This window comes from Hylobates moloch, unplaced genomic scaffold (assembly GCF_009828535.3).
Source record: "Hylobates moloch isolate HMO894 unplaced genomic scaffold, HMol_V3 SCAFFOLD_4, whole genome shotgun sequence".
In the NCBI taxonomy this organism is placed as follows: domain Eukaryota; kingdom Metazoa; phylum Chordata; class Mammalia; order Primates; family Hylobatidae; genus Hylobates; species Hylobates moloch.
The window spans coordinates 17,178,226-17,183,934 of record NW_026652279.1 but is presented as its reverse complement, the minus strand read 5'-3'; the positions used below and the strand labels follow the sequence as shown (position 1 = coordinate 17,183,934).

The 5,709-nt window shown below is 38.4% G+C and overlaps 1 non-coding gene across 1 annotated transcript; it reads right to left on the bottom strand.

Moving 5' to 3' along the window:
• Positions 1-5,602: 5,602 nt before the first annotated feature.
• On the bottom strand, positions 5,603-5,709 carry LOC116467609 (U6 spliceosomal RNA). Its single transcript, XR_004247827.1, has one exon. It is a non-coding gene; the product is annotated as a U6 spliceosomal RNA (small nuclear RNA).

The following is a 5,709-nucleotide window of genomic DNA, read 5'->3' as shown; positions in this document are numbered from 1 at the left end:
CCTTTTAATTTCTTGGCCCCTTCTTCTCCAGTGACCTTGCTCTTCACTCTGTCTCAGGCACACCGTATCATTGCCATGTACTTAATCATGTTCTCTATCAACTGGGCGTCACATACTGTTCTCTAGCTGTCTCCTTGTATGCCCAAATTCCAGTAGCACTTCAACCCCTGCATTGCTGTCTAATGCATCAATCCAAGCAATTTTTCACTGTCCTTTACTGACTCCCACCAACCATATTTTCTCTTCCCTTCCTACTCTGCTTACACTTTGTGATCAGTTACTACTATAATTTACAACTTATCTATGATTATAGTCAATTTTCTTGCAATTGCATTGCTCCTCTCACTCTCATGGCAAAATCAAAACCCTGGTAAATTTACCTTTCTATGTATTCAGTGCCTCCTCTAGCACTGTCGAAGTTGTCTGAAGAAGACACAAAACATCCTGATTGATCTTACTTAAAATTCATCCCTAATCTCAAGTTAGCCCTTACTGCTCCCTGTCAAGCATTCTATAGATCCTTAGCCCTTTCTCTCTCTCTCACACTCGTTCAGTGCCTCTCAGACTCCAACAGACACAAGAAAAATCACCTGGAGACTCCATGTTTAGTCTATCAGCAAATCCTCTCAATTCTAACTTCAAACATATTCAGAATTCATCTCATTCTCACTGGACCTATAGCCACCATCCCAGACCAAACCACTATACCTAGATACTGCAATGATCCAATTAATCTCCCTGCTTCCACCTTTACCAAATTTATTTGACACAGTAGCTAGAGTAATTCCTTTAACAAGTAAGTTACAGTCTGTCAATCTTTTGCTTAAGCTTCTCTGGGGTTCTCGTTGCAACCAGACTAAAAGGTCTACTCTGACCTTCAGGCTTTGTTAATTCTGATTCCCGCGATCTTTCTAGTATCTTTTTTTTTTTTTTTTTCTAGTGCCCTCTGCTCCAGACATATCGGCTCTTTTATGCCAGGAACAGCTTAGTGCCTTGGGCTTTGTTGTTTCCCCTACTTGCAAGGAGCCTCCTCCACCCTCTGTCTGGCTCACTATATCAATGCCTTCCCGAATTCATTCAGAACCCCAATTCTCAGTAAAGCATTTCCTAGCTAGCCTTTCTAAAATTTCCACCAACATGTCCTGATTTACATTCCTTTTCTGCATTTATCACTATCACTCAAAATGCATTCTTTTACTTATTTAGTTTATTGTCTCTTTTCACCAGTGAAATCTAAGCTCTGAGAAGGCAGTGGCAGTGATTTGTTTTGTTTTCATTACTGCTTCTCCATTACTTACATCAGTGTCTGACATACAGTAAAGGGTTACAAAGTTTTTGTTGAATGAATAAATCACTTCAGAATTTTGATATAGAACTGGCATAAATAACTTAAAGTTTTGGCATCTATCTCTTTATTGGGGGAGGTCTAGACAAATGCCAATAACTGTTCAAGTAAAAAATCTTAGTCACCTGAACTTGAGCTAGGTCTATTTAATGCATACCTCAATACCCTCTTGCTTCCTCTTCTATTCTTTTTTGGTTTTGCCCTCTAGAAAACAAAGTGGAAGCAGAAGTGGCAGCCCTAGTCAGCTTTACTGGAGGGGAGGAGTTGTGAGAACAAATGAATTTGCTATTTTTCTAGCTCAAACCCAACCCCGTATGTGTTATAAGAACCTCTCAACAAGCTACACAAACTTGAAATCACCATCTGCCTCCTACAGCCCTCATCCCCATGTCACCCCACCCATTATCAACCAAAGATATCTGCTGTGACATTTTACCTCCTTACTCATGGTCCCCTGGTCCTCAGGATGCGGACATTATTCCAGTGAGATCAACGAATAGTCACAAGCATGGGTTCTTCTATTTGTGTAAGCTCTTCCACAGTCAATGAATTATCCGACAATTTTATTTGTTCAAATAATCATTTATATGTTTGTAATCAAGTTCTTTGTCAATCTCAATCTTACCAACCTTTCCAAATGAAACATTTGTTGGAACTTGTTCTAGTGAAAGTTCTCATTCATTTTTGTTTTCTGGCTCAGTTCCTAGCATTCCCATTATACCTTGTTAAGGAGACCACAGGGCTCCCAAATTGCTACTGAGTGCAGAGTGTTTGTGTAACAAATATCATTTGAGTGCTTCAAGTGTGCACTGAATCATGGAATCTGAGGTTGTAAGAAATATTAAATCATCTACCTCTGACACTCATCCACTGTTGGATTCTTTCTCTAATGTTTATTTTCGAACACCTCTTGTGATGGAGAACACACTGCCTCTTAAAGAAATGCAAGAATAGCCCTGTTACAGAGGTCTTTTATGTTGAGCCATCATCTCTGTCCTTTTTATTTATAACATTGATTCTACTTCTGTTGTATGGCAGGATGGTACAAGAGAAAAGGTTTTGGATGCAGAATAAGATGGCCTGGGTTTGAGTTTGATTGAACCACATGATAGTGTAATTGTTTTCAGACTCAACACTTACCTGCTGTTTTACTTTCTGAATCTGTTCAATGAATTAACTGCTTTAAAAATAGACTTCAAAGTGTATAATGGCTCAGACTCAATGGAAGTTGAATTATTATTATATAATACTACAAAGTGGATTAACAAGCTGGTAGGGCAGCCCTCTTCCTTGCAGCCCATCAAGGATCCAGGCTGATGGAGCCTCCATTGTAATTAGCATTGGTTTCCTAGTTTGTACTACAACTCTTTTTCATGCTCCCTAACCGAGAGAAAAAGCATATGAAAGCATTTGCATAGGGGATGTGTGTGGGTGTGTGGGTGTGTAAATGTGTCGCCTGTGGAAGTGGGTCCCATTTTTTTCCACTACTGTTCCATTCACTAGAACACAGTCATATGGCCACAGCTGAGTGGGGCTAGGGAATGTAGTCCCTGGCTGGCAGCCACTTCTCAGAGATAACATTACGGAAAAAGGAAACACAAACTTTTATGGTCTCTGCCACAGCTGTCAAACAGGACAATGATATCTCACAAGAATGAGAAGCAGTGTACATGTCAGTGTTCTGTGAAACAGTAGTTCTTAGTTTCTGTATTTTGCATGTCAACAGAATGAGCTCCTTTTATCCTCTATGTAGCAGTCTTAAAATGCTTAAAGTCAACCATCATATGTCATTTGACTACTCTTTTCTCCTAGTTAAATGCCTCCCTGTTCATTTCACTATTAACCATAGGACATTGTTTCAAGCCCTTTAACAGCCATGCTTTCTTTCTTTGCACATGATTCAAATATAGTGTGCACACCTTGATATAATACTCCAGATACTGTGTAAGCAGCAAGGAGTAGAGAAGATCTCTTTCTTCCCTTGTTTAAGATTCTATGTCTCTTTTAATGTAGTTAATGATGAAGACAGGCATTGCAAGAAACCTCATCATAGTGTTGATTTATATTGACCTTGTAGTTGAATAAAACCCTTAAGTATTGCACTGTTATGTCGCTTTGCATTTCAAAGATGTTCTACTGCCTTTTGTCTGAAAAAATATCTGATTTTCACATCAATAAGAAAAGCAAATGATCAAGAGAATTTGGGGCTTATCCAATGAGCAAAGCTTTGACAAAAATGTAAAGCCATGCAGCACAGTAAGTCTTTGCTATCCATTGTTCCTATTGAACCAATCAACTCCTTTTTATTTTTGTCATCATTTTAATTTTTAATTATAGAAATGCAACATTAATACAATATCATTTTACAATAATTAAGGAATATAGGTAAAGAAAATGCTCTCTGTGGCTTTCCATCCTTAACAGAACTCATATCCTACTTATATGTGAACATAAGGATGTATATAGTTTTGTTTTGTAAAGACTCTGGACATAAATTATATAATACTAAACGTATTTTTGCTTACCAATGTGTTTTAACTCTTCTTTATTAAGAATATTTTTATATGCATACAGACAGTCCATTTAGTCAATATTCTCTTAAAAACTGTTTCAATTTGGTCTGATTTTTTTCGACTATTATAAATGATACTTTAGTGAACCTCCTGAATCTACTCTTTGTACACCTCTGTAATTTTCTTTTATATTTAAATGTGTAATGGCTGAGTCTCCTTAATGGCTTTTTTTTTTTAAGAGACATAGAAACATATTTTTTTCTGAAAAGCTAAAACCAATCTCCATTCTCTCCAAAAATAAGTGGAAAGTACCTGCTTCCCTACAACTTCAATAATGTAAGATTTGATATCTCTTTTTAAACACAGCTAATGACTGAGATAGCCTTTCAGGCACCTTCATCATACTGTTAATTTTTACTATTTTTTTTTTTCCAATTTTATGAAAAAAATTGTCTCATAATTTTAATTTGCATTCCTCTGATGAGCAGTGAGTTTAAGCATCTCTTCAAACATGCATTGGCCATTGGCTGATTTGCTCCTGTTCGTAGCAAGACCCTGGTAAACTTTGATTATTGAAGGGTGATTTGATCTCCACCTTGTCATCAGGGTGTTTATAGTCCTTGGTGCTGTGCCTTGCATATAGATGCTTGAGTCAAACTGGAGTCATAATCTTTCCCTTCCTCTTACTCTCCACGTCTAACTTACCAGCAAATTCTGTCAGTTCTACCCTTGAAATATATCCCAATTTATGGTGTTTATTATTTCTCTCCCTTTACTAACAATTTAATTTCCACATTAGCAGAGGCTCTGTCTCTTGTGTTCATGTACTTATTCTTAGTAATTAGTAATCTATGCTCTTAGAAACATTTCTTCTATCTTTTGATTTTTTTTCATTCCTTCTGTCATCCTATATTAGGAGAGAGGAAGCTTTTGGATCTAAATTTTGAACACGACATAGGGCAAAAAATTAATGGATTCTCGCCGGGCGTGGTGGCTCACGCTTGTAATTCCAGCACTTTGGGAGGCCGAGGTGGGCGAATCACGAGGTCAGGAGATCGAGACCACGGTGAAACCCCGTCTCTACTAAAAATACAAAAAATTAGCTGGGCGTGGTGGCGGGCGCCTGTAGTCCCAGCTACTCGGAGGGGCTGAGGCAGGAGAATGGCGTGAACCCAGGAGGCGGAGCTTGCAGTGAGGTGAGATCGCGCCACTGCACTCCAGCCTGGGTGACAGAGCGAGACTCCGTCTCAAAAAAAAAAAAAAAAAAAAAAAAAAAAAAATTAATGGATTCTCTCTTCTTTGCCTTCCAGAAAAAAGTACTCCTCAATCTTTTTCTGAGCCATAATACCCATGGAGGACCACATTTTTATGTGGGGCATTGTTGCAGGCAAAATGACCCCATATTTCAAAGGGGGGCAACCCATATCCTAATCCACAGTATGTGGGTTGTTACTTTGCATGGCATAGGTGTTGAAGGAAAGGGGTCCTAATTCAGACTCCAAAAGAGGGTTCTTGGATCTTATGCAAGAAAGAATTCAGGGCGAGTCCATAGAGTAAAATGAAAGTAAGTTTATTAGGAAAATAAAGGAATAAAAGAATGGCAGAGCAGCACTGAGGGCTGCTAGTTGCCCATTTTTATGGTTATTTCTTGATGATATGCTAAACAAGGGGTGGATTATTCATACCCCCCCTTTTTTTAGACCACATAGGGTAATTTCCTTTTTTTTTTTTTTTTTTAACATTGAAAAATATGCAACGCTTCACGAATTTGCGTGTCATCCTTGCGCAGGGGCCATGCTAATCTTCTCTCTATCGTTCCAATTTTAGAATATGTGCTGCCGAAGGGAGCAC